At 51.3% G+C, this 26,196-nt stretch overlaps 1 protein-coding gene across 1 annotated transcript in view; it reads left to right on the top strand.

Annotated features, from left to right (window-relative positions):
* Positions 1-87: 87 nt before the first annotated feature.
* The window catches only part of CUEDC1 (CUE domain containing 1), an 84,539-nt gene continuing 58,430 nt past the window's right edge, over positions 88-26,196 (top strand). The window contains exon 1 of the mRNA XM_066264032.1: positions 88-552. The gene's annotated coding sequence lies outside the window, so the exon portion shown is untranslated. The remainder of the gene's footprint in view (positions 553-26,196) is intronic.

The raw sequence follows: 26,196 nt of genomic DNA, 5'->3' as shown, positions 1-26,196 counted from the left end.
CCTCTCCGGGATGCGTCTTCCCGGTGCCGCTCCCCGAGCCTGGCGGGGCGGGACGCCCGGCACCCGGCCCTGTCCGGGATCCCGGGGCTCCTCGCGCAGGCCCTCCTGCCCTCCGGCCGGGGAGTCGCCGCGGCCGGTGCGGGCGGCAGGGATTTTCCTGCTCTCCGCCCGGCGACCCCCAGCTCCCGTCACCGTGCTGCTGTCCTACCGCCCTCCCGATTCCCGCTGCCTTCCTCTCTAGAAAGGGGTCGGGCGCCGGAGAGGGTCTGGGGGCGCCGCCGCCGGCCCCCGCCCCGCCCGCGGCCCCGCTCCTCCCCGCGCGGCCCCACTGGTGGCCCCGCCGGCGGGCGCGCGAGGACAGCTGCATTTCTCGCCGCCCGCCGCTAGGAAGCTGGCCTCGCCTCGCTTTCTCCGCCTCCCGCGCCCCAGCCGCGCCGCCGCGCCGGGCCCGCCGCCGCCGCCGCCGCCGCGGGATCGCCACCCCTCCCCCAGCCCGCCGGCCCCACCGGCCCCACCGGCCCGCGGGGCGCGGACGCGCGTGGTGGCCGCTCGGTAAGATTTCCCTTTCGGTCCGGCCGCGGCCCCCGCCGGCCGCTCCGCGCGCCATTCCGGCCCCGACCCGGGGGGGCCCCACCTTCTCGGGCACCGATCGCCGAGGCACCGCCGGGAGGGCCGGGCCGGCGTGAGTTTGATTCCCGGTGCTGTTGCCGCCGCGGCTTCCCGGGAGCCCGCGCCGCCCGGCAGCGTGCGGCAGGTCCCGGCCTCGCTCCCCTCCCAGGCCCCCACCTCCCTCCCGGCCGTGGGCGCGCGGGGCGTGCGGGCATCGGGGGACTGGGCGCGGGGCGCGGGGGAGGGGTGGGTGCGGGCGGCGGTGCCCGGCCGGGCAGCGAGGCCTCCCAGCGGGCGTTGCCCCGAGTCCCTTGTGCGGCCGCTCCCCCTTTTGTGTGGGCGCCCCTCCCGGCTCTGCCCGGGCCTGGACGCGCTGGCTGGCCGGCGACGGCTGGCGGGGGCGCCTGCTGGGGCAGAGCTCCTTTTAGGAGGATGGGAGGTTCGCTTCCTGGCCCCGCCGATGTTACAGGTCGCCTCAGCCTGATCTGGTCCCACCCGGTCCCCTGGGAACTTCATCTCCCGGCGTGTTGGCTTGGGAAAGTTCAGAAAGCACTGTCCCCGCCCCTGCTCCCCCGCCCCGCAGGCTGTCTGTGCCCCGGGCTCTAAGCTCTAGGGGGTTGGTATTTGCGTTAATTCATTCTTTCCTCTTCGTTTTTTCTCCTTGAATGGTTACTTTACACCTAGGAATGGCTTGATCATTTCTCTTCCTCTTCAAAGAAGTTTTAGCTCCAAGAAATTTATACTGAAATTAAATTCCTGGACAGCAGGGAAGAGAGGTTTTAAATTTTTCGTTCTTTCTTTTCTTTCTTTCTTTCTTTCTTTCTTTCTTTCTTTCTTTCTTTCTTTCTTTCTTTCTTTCTCTCTCTCTTTTTTTTTCTGTGAGCGTGGAGAGTGAGGGGAATGACTGGGAGTTTAGAAATAAGATGTGCTAGAGGCGATACAGGATTGAGGAAGACATCGCCTCCCCACCTGACCCTCTGGCTGGTGTCAGGAAAGATGCTGGTGATGCATCATGAGGAGCAAGCCTTCCGGTTGGTTACCCTGCCACACCCTGGCCCAGTGGCCCAAGAGAAAGGACTCAGGAAGATTTTTCTGGCCTTTAATATCCTTTATTTGCCAATCATGCTCATTTTTACAGCCTAGGTAGAGTTAGCTAGGTGTGCCCGAGAAAGGTGAAGGCCATCAGGAATTCTCTCATGGAAGAAGTCATCTCACAGTGAGATTTGGCCCCTGTAGGATGAAGTGTGCAATTGGGTTCTCTCTGCTGTTGGGGGTCCATGCTGCTGGGAACTCAGTGTGAATGGAGGGTGGCATCCCTGGGCTGGAGAGAAAAACCTGCTTCAGGTTACCAGGAGCTGGAGGGTTGGGTTCGAAACCCCTGTCCATTTTCTATAGCTGGAAGGAGCAGGAGACAAGGGAACAGGAGTGGAGCCTCAGGCCTGGGCCCCTCCTTGAGTAGGAGAGAGACCTTGGCTAGCTAGCATGGTCTAGGGATGAGAAGATGAGTAGGGGGAACTTGGGCCAGAGGTTGGGGTCATGGGCCCCATTGAGAATCAGATGAAAACTCTAACTTTCCTCTCCCCATCAAAACATGAATGTATGCCAGGGATACATTTTGTATGCAATATACTCCTTGGAACTGGGGTCCTATGAAGAGCCCTGATCTAGAGTCTGGTACAGCCCTAGCCATTCAGAACAGTTCCCTGCTTTGTGGCTGCTCAGTGAATAATCCCAGGGTATGAAGAGCAGAGCTGTCTTTTCTCATGGCCTTCTGTTGCCACTTTGGGCTTAAGGCCATGGAGACCTGTAAACTCTAGACCAGATTCCAGCTCTCTACAGCGAGCCAGAGGGTGGGACAGATGGGGCGCCCTTCACCAGGGGCTCATTTTGCTCTCTAAGTGGTAAGAAGTCGTTGAGCACTGGGTGGGGGCCACAGGGCCCTTGAATTAAAAGTACATACAGGGATAAGGGAAAGGATGAGTATTGTGGTGTTTTAGCCGTGTGTAAGAACCAGGTGCTTGGAGAGCCCCAGCTCACTCTTGGGGAAAAAGGGGCTGAGGTGGGCAAAGGTGCCTTGGTGGAAAGTTTAAACGTGAAAAGAGCCCTCCCTCTTGAGGAGGTATTGGGGTGGAGTTGCCTGAGACCAAGGTCTACATATTGTAGGTTCCTTAGAACCCTCTGAACTTGAAAGGCACGTAGGGGCCAGAGAAGATGGCTGTCACCATCCCCAGTGCAGCCCTGTGGAGGCCTGGCCTGCCTTTTTTTCTCAGACAAAGCTCACTGTGCCCTGGCTGTCCCTCAGGTGTTCATGACATCTACACTTGCTGGGAATCTGGAAGAGCCTTTGGTAGAGTCTGCCATCTACAACTTCTTTGCCTTGGTATTGAGAAGCCCCTCTTAGGCTCAAGTGTCCCCAGACAGTGGTAGCTCATGGGAATTTTTCTTTGTTTAAATATACTGCTCACAAAAATTAGGGGATAATTCAAAATGAATATGAAGTGATAAAAAAAAGAAGCATTTGATTTTCTTTTTATTAAATGAGAACATCAGAAAAGGAAACAAATCAAAGAAAGTTGTTTGGTTATGCAAGTGAGATGCAAAACCAACTTATATTTCATTGGTGAAAATGCACTACACAAAAGGCTGAAAGTACCGGAGTATCTGCACGTTCTCTGATCCCCTCATTTCTGTTAGCAGTGTAGCAAGCACAGCGCCTGGCATATAGTAGCACTCACACTTGTTTCTTCCTTCAGAGCTTCCTCCATTTACTCTGCCTGGTGGGTTATTCCCACCCTGGCAATCAGCAACATAGGCAGAAGTATTCTAGAGCCTCAGAGGCAGGACGCTGGGAGTCAGCCACGGATCACCTTTGACTGTACAAGGAGGTGGCTTGGAGGAGGCGATGCCTCTGTTGTGTTGGCTCTTCCACTTATGGGACGTCAGAGCCATAACCAGCCCTGGAGGTGCGGTGACTCACCAGTCTTGGTGGGCTGTAAGGGTCCTGTGGTGGTGAATAAAGATTCACGTTCCTTGGTGGCCAGGACTTGCCTGTGTGCTGCTGCTGTGGTTGCCACAGGCTGGTGAGTTTAGGACGCTGGGTTGTCTCACCTTACTCAGCGCTTCTCTGATTCTCTCTGCTTCCAGCCTCCCAGGAAGCACCTCTGATATGTCAGAGCTCTTATCTTTAAAACGGGTCACATGATAAATACGATAACAATGCTTATAAACATAAACACCCTTTTCATAAAATGTAACAACTTCGTTTTCATTGCAGTGGCACTGAGTGTCTTTGGGGAATGATTGGTGGGATAAGAAAGTTCAGGCGCCATTGGTCTAAGCTCCACCCCCAGGAGGCAATCCGTCCACCTTGTGCGCATTCCCACATAGCTTAGTGGTTTCGAGTATAGCGTCTGGAGTTACTCATCCCCAGTTAGAATCTCAGCTCTCCATCTCACTCTATGACTTCATTAGTGCCTCAGTTTCTCAGCTATAGAAAGTGTTAAAGGAGATCTAACATGCATGTCAAGAATAAGCATTCTTTAAAACCGTACTTATTTTTCAATTACTGTTGACAGACAATATTAGGTTAATTTCAGGTACAGTGTAGTGATTAGACATCTGTATAACTTGCACCCAGCTGATACCATATATAGTTATTAAAATATTGACTAAAAATACTATTGATGATATTCCCTATGCTATGCTTCACATCCCTGTGACTAATTTATAACTGCCAACTTGCTCTCCTAAATCCTTTCCCCTTTTTCATGCAGACACCCAAAACCCCCTCCCATTTGACAACCAGGAGTAAACATTTTTAGAGCAGACACTATTATTTTTATTTTTGCACGTGGTCCTAATGTTCTAACGCTCCTTATGGTTAAGGAAGATCTTTGGTGAAAACTGTAGAGGCGGAGCTGGCTTTTGGAGTGGTGGGATGGTTCGGGACGAGGCGCTTATATTATAAGCAGGGGGACCGCACCTGGGGAACGGGCAGCCTGGAATGACAAGGGTAGTGGATAGAGAAGCAGGGTTGGGGGCAGAAGGACTCGGCATTTGTAGCCCTTCTGTGGGACCAGGTCCTCTCTCTCCTCTTTGGAGAATTTGCCTTATAAACTAGTAGAGTGGGGTGGGGGAGGATCGTAAATTGGTGAGGAAGGGTGAAAGACTTTATGTTCACGCTAACATTGGACCGGAAGGAACTGGGCAAAGGGGTCCTGGCGGAAGGGAGTCTGAGGGGCGGGCACTATGCAGACAGGAATGAACACTGCAGGGTGTGGATGGGTCAGGGGTTCTGTGAAGTAATAGGCTTGGGAAATAATATTTCCAACACTCACTGAGCTCTTGCTATGGTTCAGACCCTGTTTCTAATGCTTCTCATGGAGCAGCTCATTTAATCCGCACAAGACCTTATGAGATATCATCTCTATTTCTCAGTGAAGAAACAGAGACACAAAGAGGTTCAAGAACTTGCCCAAGATCACGTGGCTAGAAAGTGGCCGGGCCAGGATTTGAACCTAAGAGGCCCAGGCTACAGAGTCTGCATCCTTAGAGAAGGTCTCAGAGAGATTTCTACCTACCTGGGAGGTGGAGGGTTGGGAAATCAGAGCGGTTCTGTGCTCTGCTCGAAGGGCTGCCAGTGTTCAGGCATCGTTGGAGGGTTCAGGCTAGCACAGTCTGCTGAGAATCACTGGCCAAGTGCCAGACACTCTACTGGAGCCTGTCCCCAAGTACAAAAGTCACTAGGAGATGGCCCCTGCCTGCAAGATGCTTCCAGTCTCCTAGGGGAGCCTGGGACTCCAGTTGCCATTGCAAGTGCTGCAATGAGGTAAAACACTGAAGAAAAAGGTGCTTTGCCATCGAGAAGAGAAGTTGGGGCAGGGAAGGCTTGCTGCAAGAGGGGCACTTGAGCCAAATGAGGGTCAAGTGGCTACTATTTTGGGGGCTTTTGATCTGGGCGTGGAGCAGTGACATTATTCTCCTATTCGGTGAACTTGAAGAAGTGGGACCGCCCTGGCCGGTTGGCTCAGCGGTAGAGCGTCGGCCTAGCGTGCGGAGGACCCGGGTTCGATTCCGGCCAGGGCACACAGGAGAAGCGCCCATTTGCTTCTCCACCCCTCCGCCGCGCTTTCCTCTCTGTCTCTCTCTTCCCCTTCCACAGCCAAGGCTCCATTGGAGCAAAGATGGCCCGGGCGCTGGGGATGGCTCTGTGGCCTCTGCCCCAGGCGCTAGAGTGGCTCTGGTCGCAACATGGCGACGCCCAGGATGGGCAGAGCATCGCCCCCTGGTGGGCAGAGCGTCGCCCCTGGTGGGCGTGCCGGGTGGATCCCGGTCGGGCGCATGTGGGAGTCTGTCTGACTGTCTCTCCCTGTTTCCAGCTTCAGAAAAATGAAAAAAAAAAAAAAAAAAAGAAGTGGGACCAAGGGTCACACGCTCTGGATCCTGCAACACCTCTGCCCAGACAAGGCAGGAACTGGGAAGTGCAGTTGGCTTTCTTGCTGTCTTTGTGGTTTGTAACAGTCATCGCCCGTAAGGCCGGTGGTGAACACGCTGAAGAAGAAATAAAAATCTCGTAAGAGTTACTGTTCAGAACACTGTGATTCACTCTTGCCCGCAGCCTTAGAAGCAGAACCAGAGGCAAATGAATGCAAGCCGCGCAGGAGGGACGAGGACGATGCTCCAGATAGGATGTAAGGACAAGTGACTCATAGGAGCGAGGGGCAGTGGCCTCCCCCAAAGGTCTCTGGAAATGGGAACCAGTTCCATTTGTCTTTGTGGCCTAAGAGGTTTCATCTGGAGGCAGGAAGATGAAATAGAGGCCCCAAGAGGTCTGTGTCAGCTCAGTGATAGGATGGTCAGAGGAGCTGGGACTTTTGAGCTAGAAGGTTGTGCTGATCTCTGGCCTAACCCCTCATTTTATCACGCAACTGACTGAAGAATGTCCAGTAACATTGAGCAAGTCACCCACTAATGAGTGAGCCAAGGCACAAACCATATCTGCCCAACAAGGGGCACAGGTGTTGCCCCGCACTGACCCCGGGCAGAGGGAATCTTCCTGGGAGTGCGTGCAGCTGGACAGGATGGAGCCCCATCAAGCCTTGCGAGGAGGGCTGCAGATTAACTACTGTGTGTGCATCTGGCTGTTGGAACTAGAGAAAGCATCAGCTTGTACTCACGTGTTCCTAAGAATGGTGTGCCCAGTGGGAGCCAGCACCCAGAAGACCTGCAAGCGCACATATGGGGCTCTCGGTAACCTTTGTTGAATGAAGAATAAACAGCAGACAATCTGAAAGCTATTATTCTTTTGCTCTCCCCTTGTCCGGCCAATGCATTTACCCTTCCAAGTCTGTTTTGCTTAAGCCAAAAGTATTATCATTGTATCATCTGCCCCCAGCAACAGAGAAAGGAGCCCAAAATTGTGCTGGGGGCAAGGGTAATCAACAAAAACAGTTTAGGGTCTTCCCTAAAATGTCCAGTTCTTTGACAGATCATCACGGGCTGACGTTATGTTCATTTGTATCGACTTGCTTTATTTGTTTTAGTTGTGTTGTTGTTGTTCCTTGCACAGAAGTAAAGTTTGCATTTTTCAAATTTAGGAGAAGCATGTGGTATAGCAATCTGAGCTGCATTCAGCAAGATGCCATAGAGACCTCCGGAGAGAACAAGGCTTGCTGTCTGTCGGAAAAGAATCTTAACAAGAATTAGCTAAATAAGAACTGATGCTGGACAATGAGTTTAAAATACCGGGCGGTGAACTGTAGCTCCTAGGGTGAATTTAAATCAACTTGTGCAAATTGAAGAGAAGCAGGAACAGCAAACACTGGCACAAACTCTTGCTTCCCCTCTAACCCTGTCATCTCCTATTTATTAAGGAAGCATTTACTGGGTTCTGAGGGGGACCTGACAGAGCCCTGTTTCTTTGGGTGACCAGCACGCTGGCTTTGGAGCTCTTTTGAGGAGGAGATTCTCTGCGGTCATGTAGGATGATCAGGCGTAGGAAATGATTTCACTTCATTCAGATCTGAGATTAGTTTCAGTTTCAGGCTGTACCAGGAGCTGAAAGAGGGAGCTGGGGAGGGTGAGAGGAGGGAGAGCTGGGAGAAAGCTTCACCATTGGCTGCTGTCGCTAGTGGCAAGGTGGGTGGGCAGGGAACTCCGGGGCTGAGCCAGGAGAGGGTGCAGATAAAGCCCGGATGGAGAGTCGTGTGTGTGTGTGTGTGTGTGTGTGTGTGTGTGTGTGTGTGTGTGTGTGTATGTGTGTGTGTGTATGTGTCTGGAGACCACGCTGGGTGCTGAGGGAGGGAGTGTGTGACGACATCAGCAGGTGTGCGATGGACAAAGCCCTGTGCAATGACAGGACTATTGAGCCGTGGGCTGGGAGAACATAGACAGATTACCTGGGTGAAGTGGGTTCTCCATGGGCAGGTGTAGACACTAGAGGCAAGCAGTGTTGAGTATGCCACAAGGCCAACACTCACCCCTACTGTGCAGCATTTTCTTGCATTTGAGTTTTCTTTAAAAAAACAACACCACCTGACCAGATGGTAATACTGTGGATACTGTCGATCTGCTGAGGACCCACATTCGAATCCCCATGGTCTCCGGCTTGAGTGTGTGCTCACTAGCTTGAGCTCAGGGTCACTGACTTGATTGTGGCATCATAGACATGACCCCATGGTCCAATGGTCATTGACTTGAGCAAGGGGTCACTGGCTCAGCTGGAGCCCCCTGGTCAAGGCATGTATGAGAAACAATGAACAACGAAGGTGCTGCAACTACACGTTGATGCTTCTCATCTCTCTCCCTTCCTGTTTGTCTGCCTGTCTGTTTCTCTCGCTGATAAAAAAGAAAAAAAGGTCAAATTAAGGTTTAGAGCCGATAGTTGAAAACTTGCAGACCTCTGCGAGCTGGTGTATCCTCTAAGAACCTCAAGCTGTCATTTTCCACGAGATGGTTTGGGGCCAGCCTGGTGTTGCCCAGGGCATCCTTAGCCTCAAAATCAGCAGTTTTCCTCCCTGACTGGGTGTGGGTGAGGCTCACACAGATGTTTCATTCCACCGTGGCAGGGCTAGAGCATCATTGCATTTTATTTCTCACAGTCATAAATTCATTTTATTTCTAAAAGAAAGACTCATTGAATTTTAAAGCCGGAAAGGATTTCGAAGATCGTCCAGACGGCTCCTAGAGGAATTTGTGGTCCTGGGTCTTTAAGCACCTTGCAAAGACCCATGGAATGTGGTGAAGAACGCCAAGTCAGACTGCTCTCGTCTGAATCCAGCTCTGCTAGTTGCTGCTGTGTTCTTGGGGCAAATCACTCAGTCCCTCTGAGTCTGAGCTTCTTGATCCATGCAATGGGAGAAATAATAGTCTCTGTGTTTGGTGATGAGGATTCAATACTTATAAAGCCCTGAGTACAATGATTGGCATATTATAATTCCTCAGTCAATGTTATGTGCTGCTGTTATTATTGTTGTTATTATAATAATTATTTCACAAAATCACATGGCTAGTTAGTGGTAGAGCCAGGGCTACAATGCTGGACTTCTTTTACAATTTTATTGATTGATTGATTTAGAGAGAGAGGAAGGGTGAGAGAGAAAAACATTGATTCATTGTTCTACTTATTTACGTATTCACTAATTGATTCTTTTTATGCTCTGACTGGGGATCATGCAACCTTGGCGTATCGGACAACGCTCGCTCTAACCAACTGAGCTGCCTGGCCAGGGCCTTGGACTCTTGTAATTCCTAGTTCTCTCCAGTATGGCTATGAAGTGAGTTCATCACAGTCCTGAACTACATGAAGAGCATTTATGAAAGTCCTTGTGTTTAAATCTTCTAATGAATATTCATAATTGAGCTAGAAGATGGGCTCAATCCATTTATTAGATATAATTAAACTTTGGGCGTGAGGGTGTATGTTTACCAAATCATCTGTTTCCACAGATGTAATTTACTAGTGTTTGTAACTTTCCTAAGTGCCAGTGTGGTTACCTCCACTGGAAAGGTTGGGGTGTTTTTAGTTGTTTTTATTGAGGAGTTCTTGTCAAACTGGAAATATCCACTTCAGTGAGGAGGGGTGGCATGCTGGCTTTTGGTCACAATGGAAATATTTCTGTAGACTGCTTGCTATTTATCAAGGGTGAAGACAGTGCGCGTTTTAAACAAGTAGAGGCTTGGCAGATGTCCGCATGTCTTCGGCCATGCCAGCACAGGCGCTCCCAATGGTTTGCACTGACCTTTGGTTTTGCTCATCGCTGACAGCCTAGGAGTCTCCCATGGGAGCCCTTTTACAGTAGTCTGAAACCCTGTTGATGCCTGTGTGATCCTCAGCCTTGCGGGCTCTTTGGCCACCTTGGGTGGGGTGGCACCCTCTCCTGTCAGGCTGCCTTGGTAATAGATTTTCTTGGAATCTGAAAAAGGATTTTGTTTGGCAAACCCTGCATCACTCCCTTGAGTACTGCCACTCTCTGGGGCTTGCAGAATTGAAACCTGCTTTTAATGCTGACCCATGGGACTTCTCATGTTTCCATGCTAGAAGGAGGGAGCATTTTCAAGGGTGAAATTTGTGTGTGTGCTTGATATGGAGTTTAGGACCAGAGACCCAGTCTCAGTGCAGACATGTATGGACTGTGCCATTCTGAACAGGTTCCTTAATTTAATTTGTACTTTTCTTGAGGTTAATCTATTATTATATGCACAATAAGAAGTGACTGTTGAATACATCAGTTAAATAAAGCTGGTAATAATCCCCCCCCCCCAGCATAGCAATGATGCTCTAATAATAATAGCTAACCTTTATTAGGTGTCTACTGCATGCCAGGAACCTTTTTAAGTGTTTTAAGCGTCTTAATTTATTTACTCAACCCTGTAAATATAGTATTATCTCCACTTTACATATGAGGAGACTGAGATGGAGAGGGTTAAGTCAACTGGCCCAAGGCCATACAGCTGGTGAGTTGAGGTGCTGGGTTCCGAACTCAGCTTGTCCGGCTGCTGAGTCTGTACAGGGTGTTGACGAGAGGGCTTCCTTCATCACGTTGGAGTGTTGTACTTCTTACTCCGTGACTGTTCCTCTTCCTCCTTTCCGAGCAGAGGGAGGGGCAAGCCGAGCCTGGAGGTAGATTAAGTGTACAGATCACGGTGCTGGAAAGAATGAGGGGACAGAGCATATGAGAGCTTTTTTTGGACTTACAGGGAAACAGCTGTTCCTAAGTTTGGGACAGAGCTGAAGACAGCCAGCAGGGACAGAGAAGGACATTTTCTGGGTGGATTTTTACTATCTGCTGAGAGGGATTGTGTCAGCTGCGGATTTAAGGGCCAGGTGTCTCTTTCCTCTCCTATCGCGTTTTATTTGGAAACCTGCCTTTAAGTCCCAACTCAGTGGTAAGCTGGGACAGCTTTAGAGACTTTGAGCACTGCCAAGCAGAGCGAATTCCTTGAGACATGAAAGGGAGGTGAAGGATGGGCCATTTTTAGTGGAGTTTCTGTTACTGCATTTCTATGCCGTGTGTATGGGGGCGAGCCATGGAGAGGCTTGTGTTCCACAGAGGGAGGATCAGGAACTTGGGTGACTTCCCTTTTTCTCAGGAGTCGACTTAATAAACGAATGAATCATCCTATTAGCTTTGATCCTGGAAAAGAAGAAAGACAGGAGAGAGTGAGAGAGTGACATGGCATTTGACTGAAACCAGAAGCCTCTGCGTTGGTCACCCAGGACAGAAGCCAGGATAACCCCCTGGGCCTCGGTGGGGGTTTGAGCCAAGGGTGAGGTCCCACCGGGGACTTTGGGAAGGGTTTCCAGCTTCCAGTCACTGCCACCCCAGCCCTTCCATCCCTGTGAGGCTCCGGGCATGAACCTTAAGGGGGAATGAGTAGTGGGTGTAAGGTGTCATTTTCTAATAACAAACCACTGGGGAAGTTCACACACAGCAGTGATCATTTTGAAGACATCAACTTAAAGTTGTATTACGTGGAAATAGACAATTAAGAAATAGCTTTTGACCTTCAGGGATGTGAATGGCTATTCATACACTGACCAGTGAAATCACGGCAGGGGCCCTCCTGTGTGAATGCTTGACCCCTGAGACATTTTGGGGACTTCTGTTTCTCTTCTAGGACTCCAGAAAGGAGCCTTCAGGGAGGGAGGGAGTGCTTCCTGCCTGCCAAACCCCACCCACCAGTTGCCCTGTCTTCTGAGTTTGCCAGGAGGCTAGAGAGCACATCCTTTCCTGAGCCCCTCTTTGTGACCTTTCTGTGGACCCTAATTTGGATTCTGAGCTGAGGCTGGGGTCTCTGAGGAATGTAAACTTGACCTTGGAGGGATGGGTTGCAAGAAAACTCCCTCCATCTGACCAGGCCCCTGGAAGCCCGATGTAGGGACATTAATAGGGTGGTTGTGTTTTCAAACTCTCGGGGACTTCTTGGCACGTATGTTTCCCGGGGCGTTTGCTTTATTTCTTGGCAAAGCCCTTGTGCCCCATTTTGCCTCAACTTCCTTCCTGCCCCCAGTCATCCTCTGCAGCTACTGTTAATAGCTCCCGTTTGTAAGAGGACTTACTCTATGTCAAGAATTTCACTCAATGTAATGGAGTCTTTTTTTTTTTTTTTTTTTTTTTTATTTTTCTGAAGCTAGAAATGGGGAGAGACAGACAGACTCCCGCATGTGCCCGACCGGGATCCACCCGGCACGCCCACCAGGGGACGCTCTGCCCACCAGGGGGCGATGCTCTGCCCCTCCGGGGCGTCGCTCTGCCGCGACCAGAGCCACTCTAGCGCCTGGGGCAGAGGCCAAGGAGCCATCCCCAGTGCCCGGGCCATCTTTGCTCCAATGGAGCCTCGGCTGCAGGAGGGGAAGAGAGAGACAGAGAGGAAGGAGAGGGGGAGGGGTGGAGAAGCAGATGGGTGCTTCTCCTGTGTGCCCTGGCCAGGAATCGAACCCGAGACTTCTGCACGCCAGGCCAACGCTCTGCCACTGAGCCAACCGGCCAGGGCCTGTAATGGAGTCTTTATGCCAACTTTGTGAGCCAGGGATTATTGTCTTTTGAGATGTGGGAACTGCGGCTGAGAGCTAGGGGGTAAAGTACGGTAATTCTTCACTTAACATCATTGGTAGGTTCTTGGAATGGTGGCAGAACAGTGCATAATGAGGCCAGTTTTCCTGCAGGCTAACTTACATAAACAGGAGTTCCTCTGGTATCTCGTCAATGTTGTAACAAAACCACACTGAACAAAAATGACGATACTATTTGAGGACCGCCTATAACTTGTGTAAGTAACATAGCCACTCACTGGGTTGATATTTTTGGGTTTTTTTGTTGTGACCTCTTATTGTGAAAATTTTCGAATATACACAAAAGTAGAGACACTAGTCTAGCAAATTCCCATGCACCCGTTCTCAAACGTCACCCCTTACCAGGAAGCCCCAGCTCCAGGGCTTCTATGGTGACAGCATAGAGCAGACACCTTTGTATTAGAAGAAGGGACCCTTTCTCCTGGGTACACAGCTTGGTAAGCAGAGCACCGGCTGGATTCCAGCCCCGTTCACATCCCTGGATGGGCACCTTGTGCAGTGAGTAGCCCACATCACTGTTTATGGCTCACCTGCCTGCTTGAATTCTCAACTAGCTTTTGGCATGAAGGAGGGTGTAGCCAGACACCAGTTCTTGACAGAGTGATGATTTCTCTGGTTGCTCCTCAACTACTTGGGGGTATGGGGGGAAGAGCTCAGCTATTGGGGACTTTTTGGATTGAAATAAATTAAGCAGGAAGGTGATTCCCAGAGTAGAGACTTCTGCTGCAGAGGACGGGGAGGGCAGCTGAGCTGTTTCTTTTACTTCTGTTTTCTACCAGCCACCTGCTTGCTTGATGACTCCTCCTTGATGCCTTCTCCCTCTGTTCTGTGCCCAGGGCAAGGGAAACCCTTCTGTGTGGCCATGAGGCCGGCAGGAAGGGAGCTGGGAGAGCCCAGGGCGTGAGAGCCTGGTATGAGTTCACTCTTGGCTGCCACTCTCCTGGAGTGGCAGGGACAAGCTCTCTGCCTCCTGGCAGCTTACCTTTCCTCCAGGCTCAGTTTAGCCAGTGGCAGGTGGGAGGTCCTGCCTTCACACCTGTAGAACTGTTCCTTTCAGTCCCCAAGTGGTGCCTGGGTTTACCAGATAGGGAGCTTCTTAAGGGAAGGGATTGGGTTTATTTTCGACTGGTGCTCTTGGCTGTACCCATTAAAGCATCTGGCATTAGTGCTCTAGAAATGTTCGTTAAACAAATGAATGTTAATGAATGAATGTTAAACTAACAAATGTAGCACCCCGCAGACCAGAGCAATGTGCAGAGGGGCCCAGGTTGAATAATTGGTTTGCTTCAGTTAGGAGAGGCTAGACTATGCTGTTTGTTTGTTTTTAAAATTTTTATTTATTTACTCATTTTAGAGAGGAGAAAGAGTGAAAGAGAGAGAGAGAGAGAGAGAGAAAGAGAAAGAGAGAGAGAGAGAGAGAGAAAGGGGGGAGGAGAAGGAAGCATCAACTTCCATATGTGCCTTGACCAGACAAGTGCAGGGTTTTTGAACCAGTGACCTTAGTGTTCCAGGTCGATGCTTTATCCACTGCACCACCACAGGTCAGGCTGTTTGTTTTTAGAGAAAGGGAGAGAGACAGGCAGTGAGGGAGATGAGAAGCATCAACTCGTAGTTGTAGCATTTTAGTTGTTCATCGATCGCTTTCTCATATGTGTCCTGACTATGGGGAGCTCCAGCCGAGCCAGTGACCCTTGCTCAAGCCAGTGACCTTGGGCTCATGCCAGCGACCTTGTGCTCAAGTCAGTGACCTTGGGCTCAAGCCAGTGTCCATAGGATGTCAATGATTCCACATTTAAGCCAGTGACCCTGTGTTCAAGCCCGATGAGCCCACGCTCAAGCCAGCAACCTTGGGGTTTTGAACCTGGAACCTCAGTGTCCCAGGTTGATTCTCTATCCCTTGTGCCACCATTGGTCAGGCTAGACTATGCTGTGTTCATAGTCAAGTCCTGACATCGCAGTGGCTTGACACAATGTGGATGAAATATGTGCTCATGGAAAGTCTGATGTGGGTTGGGCCATTCTCCTCCACCTAATAGCCACACCATCTGGAATGTGGGGCCTTCAGGAGGGGAAGAGAGAGATGGAGGCAGCCCCTGGCTTTTGACTGCCTCGGCAAGGAACTGACACCTGTTACTTACACTCATATTTCACTGGCCAGAACTAGTCACATGGTTCTAACCTAACTGCAAAGGAGACTGGGAAATGTGGAGGGGCAAAGGGTTATCTTCATGGTTTCAAGGACAGGATTTTATATTTCTTGTCCCTGGCTTTAGTCCTTTGGAGTACCTCTGGCTTAATCACTTATCCTCAGTTACAAATTTTTTTACATTTGCAGAAAGGGAACACCTGCCACCTCCTTTAATCTGGGGAAGCAGGAATGAGATGGCACTGAAGGAAAGTCACATAGGGATTTAAGCTCTTCTTTATGACATGTTGGTCATGTGACATTCATTTAGTCACTTTACCTCTGTGACCCTCTTTCCTTATCTATAAAAGGAGGATAATAACGCAGCCCATCTTTCAGTTCAGACTCTACTGATTGCAAGTAACAGAAACCAGCTCGAGCTATTTAAAGCCACACAGGAATGGAAGAATCAAGGGCAAGAAATATGGCTGAGCTGCTAAAATGCCCAGAGTTGCAGGGTGCCATTGCTTCTGTAGTTGGGTGCCAGATGTCATGGCAGTCAGCTGCCAATGATACCCACCTCATTCAGAGTGAATAGTATCTTAGAACCTTGATTCAAATTCCTGGGAGAAGAATCTGATTGGCCTATTTGTGTCAGCTTCTCCCATTGGTCCAATCAGCTGTGGCCTGGCGGACATGGCCTATAGTAACACCATAGCTTGGGGGTGCCTTCCCCTGTGAATGGGGCAGAAGGGAGTGCTCAAAAAGGTGCCCAAGCTTACCTAGAGTCAATTGGGTAATATCTATAAGAAAGCTTTGAGCACAGGAAAGTGCTGCATAAGTGTGAATGGTATGGCGGTATTTCTCGTTAGGAATCTTGGGGGTTGCACTGCCCTAAAGAGGGGGGGAGGGATTATAATGCTGTTTGAGAGAATTTAAAAGTCTTGATGGAGGCAGGGGAGCTGTTTGTTGGAAAGTCATGGAGCAGGGACCTGAGAGAGTGGATAGGATTAGCGTAGGGCATTGCCAGGGGTCAAGCCAGATTTATAAGCTATTAGACCATTACTGTATATCAGGGGTCCCCAAACTACGGCCCGCGGGCCGCATGCGGCCCCCTGAGGCCATTTATCCGGCCCCCACCGCACTTCCAGAAGGGGCACCTCTTTCATTGGTGGTCAGTGAGAGGAGCATAGTTCCCATTGAAATACTGGTCAGTTTGTTGATTTAAATTTACTCGTTCTTTAATTTAAATATTGTATTTGTTCCCGTTTTGTTTTTTTACTTTAAAATAAGATATGTGCAATGTGCACAGGGATTTGTTCATATTTTTTTATAGTCTGGCCCTCCAACAGTCTGAGGGACAGTGAACTGGCCCCCTGTGTAAAAAGTTTGGGGATCCCTGCTGTATATTGTATAAGAGAGAGAACCTTGAGTCCGCTCTCACTGGGGTAAACATGGATGCTTCTGTAGTTGAAACTGTGTGATGTGGAAAGGATGTTAGCCCTGATTATGGCACTTTGATCCCTGTCCACCTGACTGTCCCAGCTGGCTGTGTGAATACTGGCAAGTCACTTGACCTCTCTGAGCTTAGTTAGTTGTGCTCTTTGAAGATTCTGTGTGTGCAGCATATGCATATGTCCATGTAATGTGGGGATTAAGGCATGGAGTCTGGGCTTAGACAGCTGGGTCTGAATCCTTGTTCTTCACTTGCTAGCTGAATGACCTGGGAGAATTTCTTAACTTCCGTGAGTCTTGGTTTCCTGACTGTGAAATGAGGATATTTGTAGTATCTACCTCATGTGGTTATTGTGAGGATTACATGAAATGAGTGCTCAATAGAATATCAGCTAATTAATAGGCAGGTTATTAATAAAGTTGCCAGTTCCAGGGCCCTCCAGCTGAGTAGTAATAGTGTGTGCCCAGCCCCGTAAGTTAGAGTAGGTGGAGTGCAGGACCGAGCCTGAGAGAGGCTAGGAAGCTGGATGGGGCGGGGGCATTGGTGACGGAGAGGTAAGTCTAGCAGGCTGCCCTGGGGTCTGTCTGTTCATTTTGCCAGCATTGCAGGGGCAAGGTGGTGCAGACACAGCCCCTGGGGTGCCTGCGGCCCCTCCTCCCACTGTCTCATCTGCGTCCCAGCCACGTGGGTGGGGCCCAGCAATTTGTTGAATTCCAGATGACTGTGAAACCTGGAAGTTTAGTGGCTCTTTCACCCCAGTCCTGGGCTAGGGGCTTGGGAGGCTCTGGGTCTCACGCCAGGTCCCGGTTGGGGATTCAAGTGCTTCCCTTTGTGAAACTACAGAGCCTGGAGAGTTAAAAAATAAATGAAGGAATCCTGACCACAGAGCGATTTGAAGGCTGAATTATTTAGAGGCTCGGCTCCCTCTCGCTTCTCCTGCGGGAAGGGGCAAGGGAGGAATGGGGTGGTCCTGGCGAGGCCTGAAGTTCCCGGGACCCGGGCGACGCTGTCAGGCCTGGCCCTCCGCCTTTGTCCTTCGGCCGCGCGGGGGTGGAGGCCCGCAGTCTGCGGACGGCGCCGCCCGCCCTCCCTGCGCCGCTGAGGTCTCACCGGGCCATGCTCCGCTCCGGACGCGGCGATGATGAATTTCATAAATAAGTCAGCGCCATTAGCAGCGCAGGGGGCGGGCCGCGGGGCGGGGCCGCGGGGGGTGGAGCCAGGCCGCCTCTCCGGCCGCGGGCTCAGCCCAGAGCGGGCAGTGGGCAGTCGAGTCGCCGGCTTTTCTCTCGGCAGGGGGGTGGGGGTGGGGCGCTTGGACTGCTCTGGGAGGAGTTTTAATCCGCTTTCGTTCCCTTCGGGATTATGTTTTCAGTTGAAGACTTGATAAAAGACAAAAATCAGCGTTTCCAACAATATAGTATCCAGATGAAAGCTTTAGAATTTTATTAACCAATGGCACCCCCCAAAATTCAATAGATATATTTTAAAAATAAAATAAATGAAATAGAAAAAGTAAAAGGAAAGAAAAGCAGCTTTCCCAGCAGCTGCGGGGGTTCTGGAGAGGGGTGTGTGTGTGTGTGGGGGGGGGGCAGGAGGGTTCCTAGGAAAAGGTCAAGGCGAGTTCCTGGCCAGAGGCCTGCTCTGTGCCCCGCCAGGGTGGCCTGTGGCCATGGCAACCCCTGCCCTAGGCTGGGGTAAACACAACTTTCAAAGGGGGCCTTGTTCCCTGTGGGAGCCCTTCAGTGCCAGCCTGCTGGGGCGTTCAGACCCGGGAGAAGGGGGAGGGCGGCGGGCCTGTGCCGAGGAAATGTCACTCTGGGTTCCCTCCTCTCCCCTGCCTCAGGCATGTTTCCTGGAGGCCCCATTTCCAAAGCGCCAGCTTCTGGAGAATGAAAAGAAGCCGAAGCATCAGGAATGTGTTCAGTCTCTAGGCAACGGGGTGTGTGTGTCTGTGTAACGGAGGGAGGGAAGGAAGCTTGAAAAAAATCGCGATCCCCGCGGGGGCCACCTCGAAACGGAAGGGCTCAGTGCCCTAGACTGATTTCAGCAACCTGGCCCAGGCCACCTGAGGCACATCACTGAGGCTTGCTCCTCCTGTTGGCCATGAAGCTCAAACAAGTATAATCGTGGAGGGGGGGGGGGGGGGACTCTAAATCATTCAGTGAATGTAATGTAACCACATCGGCAATTTGCATTCTTCTGCTTTAGCCAGTGAATCTTAGGGAGAAGGCTGACCGGGGGCTTGAATAGCTTCGGCTGTCTTGGGGGGAGCTTGGCCCCTGGATTCCCCTCCCATCAGTTTGTCTTTAAGCTAACTCAAGCATGCATAAAGACCAGGAAGGATAGCATGTCTGCTCTCTAAGCACTTAGATCACTTGAAAGGTATTCTCTCTCTCTTTGCTACTGAATATGAATGGGTGAGTGATGAATGAATTTCCAGGTCTTAAGGAAGCCAGGGGTTAATAACCAGATCTTCTCTGGTGACACTGCAGTCCTCTTTGTTCTTGTCTGAAGAGGTGGCCAGTGGGGGCAGCCTCAGGTGTGGGGAGGAGGCAGGACACAGCCTGCCGACATCGGTTACCATGGACTAGACCTCTCTCAGTCAACTAACTACCCAGATCTTCCCGGGGGTTCTAAGGTGGTGTGAGGAGGGGGCCTAAAGGAGCTGACTCCAGGCCTGTGTGTGTGTGTGTTCTCAAGTCACTGACAGCCTGAGCAAGCCAGCCATGTCCAGGCTGGTAGAGTGAAGTTTCTACTGCTGCTGCCCCTCAGCCATTCTAGTTCAGAAGGCTGGGGCTCAATAAACTTGAGTGTACAGAGCTGGCACCCTGGCCACTCCGCAGTTTCCTCACCTCCAAGGGAAAGCCTGAAGGGGGTCTCATTCAGGCTTGGACCAAAATCAGGGCATTCAATTCTCATGGACTCCCATGTCTCCTGTGTCTCCCTTCCCTGTTGAAGTCCCTGTTGAAGTTTGCAGTTTCGTCAATTCTTCCTTGTCGTATGCTGTTGAATCTGGGCTATTTAAAGTGGCTTCTTCCTCTGAGGTAGGGGTGAGGGGGCCTCAATAACTTTCCAAATTTTTCTGGTTAGCACAAAATAGGAGGAACCTTATGGAACACTGGAACTCTGGAGAGAGGGGAAAAAGGTCTAGTTCATGGTTCTGGAGAGATTCTGATGACCCAGCCCCCACATTAAAAGAACATTAAGGCCTGACCTTAATGACCTAAGGTGACCTAAGGTGGCGCAGTGGATAGAGCGTCGGACTGGGATGCGGAGGGATCCAGGTTCGGGACCCTGGGGTCGCCAGCTTGAGCACGGGCTCATCTGGTTTGAGCAAAATCCCACCAGCTTGAACCCAAGGTCGCGGGCTCAAGCAAAGGGTTACTCTGTCTGCTGAAGGCCTAAGGTCAAGGCACATATGAGAGAGCAATCAATGAACAACTAAGGTGTCGCAACGCGCAACGAGAAACTAGTGATTGATGCTTCTCATCTCTCTCCGTTCCTGTCTGTCTGTCCCTGTCTATCTCTGCCTCTGTAAAAAAAAAAAAAAAAAAAAAAAAAAAAAAAGAACATTAAGGACTTTGAAAGTGATTCTTGTTTACGGGTGGAATTTAGACCCGAATCAGAGAGGAAGTGGGGTGGGCCCAGGATGGGTGAATTTTATAAGCTCCTGGGTGTTTCCCATGTGCAGCCACATGGGAATGATTTTGTCCCTATAGAGACATAGGTATTGTCTGGAAATATTTTTGATTGTAAGAGCTGGGGGGGGGGTGCTGGCATTTATGGGTAGAGGCCAGGGAGGATGCTAAACATCTTCCAATTCACAGGGCAACCCCCCAAAACAGAGTCATCTGGCTCCAACTGTCAATAGTGCTCAAGGTTGAAAAGCTCTGCTTTAGTGCCTGGAGATTTAAGCACCATTCTGGGAGAGGGAAGGACATGCTTCGGGAAGAGGGGTGGGGTGGAGTCATCATACAGGGAAATAGCACATGGCTAGGTTTGGGGAGAGGAGGAGGTGATTTGGTTTCTGCAAAGGAGAAAGAGCTTCATGGTGTCATGAGAGTCACCTGAGATCTAGAGGAAGTTTTCAGCCTGATGCTCCCTGAGGTTGGGCTGGCATCTTGTCCAGACACTTTTGTTTGGGACATTAAGCCCCTCTGACCGCATTTGCTGTGGATGGCAGTAAACCTCAGGCCTTTCTTCACCTTGTGTGTGGAGTGAAGGAGCCCTTGTCAAGTACCATCAACTTCAAAGCCCAGTTCCACCGTGGGGCTGACTTTCCCAAGCGAGTGCATATGCGAACTTACTTTCCCTTTGGCTCCAGGAACAGGCAGTGAGTGCCCTTTGCCTTGTTAACGGCTCTCTGGCCCCTTCTATCAGGTAGTCTCTGCTTCTTAGAGAAGGGGGAGGCAAAGGCCCTTGTCTTCTGAGTCCATGCTGTATGTCCACCTTCTGATGGTGCCTGGCACGTGGCAGTGCTCCATAAATGAATGAATGAGCGAACCCCCTGAATGAATAGGAGATCTGGGGCTTTTACTGGTAACTGCCTCTTTAATAAGTACCTAATTCTTCAGTCCTTGTGCCAAGGAGTTGAAGTAGGAGCGACTGGGATTGGTAAGAAGGAGGAAGGTCACTATTGTCAAGAATTTCCAGGGAACAGGACAGGTAACTTGAGGATTACCTGAAGGAGGTGGGGACTGTCCTCTTTTGGAGGTGAGCTTTCTGGCTCCTGGCACTTTCTGGCAGCAGGAGTGGCCACCAAGGGGCCATTTCTGCCCTCTTGGGGTGACATTATTCCCCTTCTTCAGAGGCTTCTAGCTCTGAGTTAGATTTCTTAGCACTCACTTCTTTTTTAAGAAGGAAAAGTGCTGTCCAAACACATGTGTGTAGAAACCCTTCCCCGGGCACCTGTCCGAGAACTGGCTGCGGTCGGGCACGAGCAGAGTCAAGGCAGATGCACGGAGTTCTTAGAACATCTCTTCTTGGGCATGGTTATAGGTCCGTTCCTCTGAATGTTTGCAAGTGCCTCTGAGCTGCTTATCTCGGCCTTCTGTCAAGCCCGTGGGACAGAAAGGGCTTCCGTTTCTTCAACTGAGGATAAAAGGGCCCTTGGGCATCCCAGGCTCAGGCTGGAGAGGGGAAGGTGAGTCGGAAGGGCTGCCTGTGAGCCGAGCCCAATCCCACAGAAAGCCTCCGCCCTCCTGACAGCTGGGGCTGCGTGGGGAGCCTGCCCTGGGCCCTGTGCAAGGCTCTGGCTGCCTTTGCAGGTGGGCTTGCCCCGCACTGGCCTGTCTGCCCTGCTGCGCTTGTCCAATTAGAGCCTTGCTCCTCAAAGTCTGGTCCCTGACCCACCGTACCGACCTCACTGGGTTAGGAATGGACAGTCTCAGGCCCGAGGCAGTCTGCATTTTAACAAGGTCCCCGAGTGGTTTGTGTGCACATTCAAGTCGGAGCAGCGTGCTTGAAAACCACTGGAGGCCTCGTTTGAGTGTCATATATGCCCCCGTCTTTGCAGAAGCCTTTGAAACAGTGCTTCTCAAACTACCTGATGTGAAGGACAGACAGGTTCTTTTTCTTATTATTATTCATTCGGGGATGAATTTTTATATGTGGTTCCAATGAGCATGAGCAGTCTGCACAAGTGTGACAATGACTGAACTGTTCTCTGTTCAAAGAGGAAGTCCATGGTCACATGCGCAGGTGCTAATGCAGTGTCAGATTGCTAGAAATGTCTCTAAATCCTTACCTTTCTTTTCTGTACTTAAAGGACCCATAACTAATAATGTGTGAATGGGCCTGTGGACCCACTTTTGGCGACCCTGGTTTACAAACTCATCTTTTAGGGTCGGGTATACCTGGGTGTGAATCCTGGCTCTGTCACTTTCTTGCTGTGTGTTCTTGGGCAGCTGTTTAACCTCTCTGAGCCTTAATTTTGTCATCTGGAAGTCAGAGATAATAACGCCTTTGCCTCCTAGGGCTGAGGTGAGGGTTAAATTAGATAAATGGGACTAAAGCATGGGGCCCAGCACACAGAATGGGTGCTCGATGCTACTGGCTGTCAGATGTGGGCGGCAGCACTATCACTATTATTCGCTGTATTGGAGTATCTGAAAATGAGGACAATGGCCTCAGTTAAGGGATACCTTTGCTTTAAGACAGACAATGGTCTTTAAAACTGTAGCAAATTAGTTTGGAATAGCAACTTTCCCCCCCTGTAATTTCTGATCATCTGGGGCTTCGGGTAATGAATCTTCTTCTATGTGGATCCAAGCAAAATCCAGGATCAGAATTGGGACAGTGTTGGAACTTGTTTTGAAGTGATAGTGAGAAGCAATAAACACTATGTCGGAAATCCTTTTTATCCTGTAGGGCCCAGCTGTTCACCCTTTCCTGCCCCTGTCCCACTGTGCATCTCCTGGCACCCTCTCCCAAGCAGGCTGGGTGGGTTTATAGAGCCAAGTTGCCAAATTCTAAATTGCCAGCACATCCTCACTTTCTGAAGACATTCGCATGGCCCTCTTGGCTGTTTCCTCAAAGCAGGGAGGTGAGGTGAAGGAGTAGAGGACTCAAATCAGAAGGTCTAGCATGTTTTAGAGCCAACTTGGCAAACCTTATTGACTCATGGTTCTTGATCTCTTTTTGGGTCTCAGAATCCTTATCTAAAGAGAACTTTGATACCCCCTTCCACCCTGAAAAATGTATGTACACACCAACACATTAAATTGTGTATTTGATCTTGGCAGCGGTGGTGGTGGGGGTTCCAGGATCTCATCAAAACCTCAAGGACCTGGCCCTGGCTGGTTGGCTCAGCGGTAGAGCGTCGGCCTGGCGTGCGGGGCACCCAGGTTCGATTCCCGGCCAGGGCACATGGGAGAAGCGCCCATTTGCTTCTCCACCCCCCCTCCTTCCTCTCTGTCTCTCTCTTCCCCTCCCGCAGCCAAGGCTCCATTGGAGCAAGGATGGCCCGGGCGCTGGGGATGGCTCCTTGGCCTCTGCCCCAGGCGCTGGAGTGGCTCTGGTCGCGGCAGAGCGACGTCCTGGAGGGGCAGAGCATCGCCCCCTGGTGGGCACAGTGTTGCCCCTGGTGGGCGTGCCGGGTGGATCCCGGTCGGGCGCATGTGGGAGTCTGTCTGACTGTCTCTCCCTGTTTCCAGCTTCAGAAAAATACAAAAAACAAACAAACAAACAAACAAAAACCCTCAAGGACCTATGGCTAAGAAACTTCTTAGCTCCATAAGGCTCGTTTCTGGCATATGAGAATATCTGAGTGGCCCCCAGCATAGTAGGAGTTAAATGCACAGGCTTTGGAGTCAGGGTGCCACGGGTCTGAATCAGTCCTCTGCTACTTGCTAGCTTGCTGACCTTAAGTAAGTACTTTTCTCATCTAAGCCTCAGTCTCCCATCTGTTAAATGGGGATAAGATTAGTACCTTCCTCATAGGGTAGTTGTGAGATTAGATGAGGTAATATTTCAGATGCTTATGTTGCATTATTATAGTTTAGCCTACAGAACGTCCCGCTGCCCTCTGAGAACATGAGGCTTTCCTTTGGGTGGGTGGCGTGTGGACCCCTTGACGGTACCTCTGGGAAGTTTGGAGGGCAGCAGAGCTGTGGAGCAAGCCCTTAGGAGCCCTCTGCTTCCAGCTGCTCCTGTCCAATCATTTCCATGTGCTGTTTGTTGTTGGTTTTGGCTCCTGGCATGGAGACCCTGCCTCCAGAGCTTCCCTGAAACCAGACGCCTGGCCCAGAGCGTGCGAGGAGGAGGGGAATGAGAAGCTGAGAAGCAGGCTTTTTTCTCTCTCTCCTTAATTAACTCTGTCTCTTTCGCTCCTTGGGCTTTCTTGTTCTCTGCAGCCCCAGCAATTAGTGGGCATGCTAACTGGGGTTAGGGCAGTGGCAGGGCTTCAGGGAACTCCTGGGGACAGTGCCGGGGAGGAAGTGCCTCTCCCTCGCAGACCCGGCCCAGAATGCGCGCCTGGCCTCCTGCCGCCCTGGCCCCGTTGCCCCCTTATAGCTACGCTGCCCAGAAACCCAGCGCTGCCCGCCCCCCCCCCAGCCGCCCGCAGGCCTGGCTCAGCTGTTGGTGAGAATGGCAGGAGTTAAAGGATTCCAAACATGGGCCCCCACCGGGCCCTTAATTACATTAAGGCACAAAGCGACAGTGGGCTGGCTGCTCGGGTGCAGTGCCGGTTCGTCCTGGGGAACAATTGCCCTTCTGTTCTCACGGCGGGCTCCCCCCAGCTGCGCCTCCCTTTCATTTCGGCCTCTTTCCCAGGGATGCGGGCTCATTCCCAGGAGGGTGGGATCTCGGTTCTAACGTTCTTACTTCTCCCTGGTTTCCTTGGTTTTGTTGACTCCACCCCTACCCGCTCTCTCCTGGGCTCTTCCTCCGCCTCTGGCTCTCCAGGTCCCGTGGGGCCCGCAACTTCTGCGCCCGCTTCGTGCGTTCCCGGGGCCGCCGCTCCGATCCTGGCTGCTTTGAGCAAAACTGAATGTGCTCATCTGGTTCTGCTTCTGATGTGCGTGTTGTCATGAAAGGAAAGCAGAGTGTCCCCGCTTTATAACGACACCTCACTAATCATAATGACACCCCACTAATCATAGTGACACTTTCCGTTTGTTTAGAATCGGGTAGTCTTTTAGAAGGACCATTCCACACATTCCTCTGCAAACCTTTTTTTTTTAAAAGATTTTATCTATTGATTTTTACGAACAGAGGAGGTAGGGGTTAGGGGATGAGAAGTAGTTGCTTCACTCTAGCTGTTCACTGGTTGCTTGTTATAGGTGCCTTGACTGGGCAACCCAGGGTTTCGAACCGGTGACCCCAACATTCCAGGTTGGCGCTCTATCCACTGTGCCACCACAGGCCAGGCTCTGCAAATGTCTTTCACACAGTAGCTAGGATGGATACCACGTGCACTTCAGAGGAGCGAGGGGCTTGCCCAGCCGCAGCTGGGAAGCCACAGAACAGGGACCAGACCCCAGCTGAGCCCGCAGGCCCTTCCTGCCTGCTTGGTTTCCGGAGCGGGGGCCTTTCCCAGTTCTCCCCAGTGCCTCAGCAGCAGTGCCGGCAGCAGGGACATCCACAAGCGGCCCCGTCAGTGATGGCGAACATGGGCCCCTTGCCCTGAACCTGAGTGAGGAACCCCTGAGAACTTGCATTTTTACTCTATTTGACTATGTCCCTTCCCCAGCTTTGAGGGAAGAGGACATCACTCCCCCCCCCCCCCCAGCCTCATGTTATTGTTGAACTATTTCAAATGCTTAGGTCTTTAAAATTTCCAGAGAAGGAAATTTCTATTTCTCTCCACATTCTAGTGTCTCCCATCCTGGCGCAGGGCACAGGCCTCCTGACCTCTGCTATGACTTCTCAGTAAGCGGGACTTGTGGACCTGGGCCTCCCTGCCCGGCTGAGGGAGGCGGCTGGCTGGCCGCCCCAGCTGGATTCCTGCCTGCGCCTCTGGGCCAGCTGCGGGCGGCTGCGTAGGCACAGGCGCTGGGTGACTGCGGGCCCCTGGGACGAGCTGTGCCTGCAGTACCGAGCCCCGTTCCGGAGGAGCAGCTCCTGTAATTAGTTTTCTTTTAGAGACGGCTGGTGCAGTTGCTTCTCTTTAAACCTCTTTCCTTATTCACGTTTGCACATGGCTTAGGGACCTGCCATTTTCCCTCCCATTGACATTCTCGAGAGGCCCCTGAGCCCCATATGGTGACGCTTGTCTCTTCTATGTCCTTGTGCTGGGGTGGGATGTAGTGGGCAGGAGTCCTCATCTGCTTGGGGGTCTCTGAGAGACACCCACAGTGGCAGCTGTCTTCTGCCTCTCGGCCTGGGGCAGAGCACCTGATTGGACGATGTTTCACTTTGGCGTCTTCCCCTAAATCCTTTAGAGCACTTGAAGGGCTAATGGGCTTTTTGCCATGTTCCTTGGAGAATTTC

Source organism: Saccopteryx bilineata, chromosome 2 (assembly GCF_036850765.1).
Source record: "Saccopteryx bilineata isolate mSacBil1 chromosome 2, mSacBil1_pri_phased_curated, whole genome shotgun sequence".
In the NCBI taxonomy this organism is placed as follows: Eukaryota; Metazoa; Chordata; class Mammalia; order Chiroptera; family Emballonuridae; genus Saccopteryx; species Saccopteryx bilineata.
This window is presented reverse-complemented; position numbering and strand designations above follow the sequence as displayed.